Source organism: Plasmopara halstedii (assembly GCF_900000015.1).
Source record: "Plasmopara halstedii genome assembly, contig: Scaffold_430, whole genome shotgun sequence".
Taxonomy (NCBI): domain Eukaryota; phylum Oomycota; class Peronosporomycetes; order Peronosporales; family Peronosporaceae; genus Plasmopara; species Plasmopara halstedii.
Window position 1 is genome coordinate 1,138,854 of NW_020187350.1, and position 267 is coordinate 1,139,120.

Sequence of the window (267 nt, forward strand, 5' to 3'; positions counted from 1 at the left end):
TCTTGCTTGGTTCTGAGGGCGTGTAACACCTTGTAGCGCAAGGCCCGAGGCAATCGGCCCGCGTCTAGAGGCGTATTCAAATTACTAAAACGCGCTGCTAGAGCACCTGCAGCAGAAAATGTCTGCATCATTTGCGTCTATGCCGCCACTGTCGATGACGGATGATTTTCCCCACCCTAAGCCGCTCATGGTGAGCGTTAAGGTCTTTTAGGGGAAGGATGGAGAGAATCTCCTGCTCTGGGTGAGAGAGGTCGAAATGGCCATCGC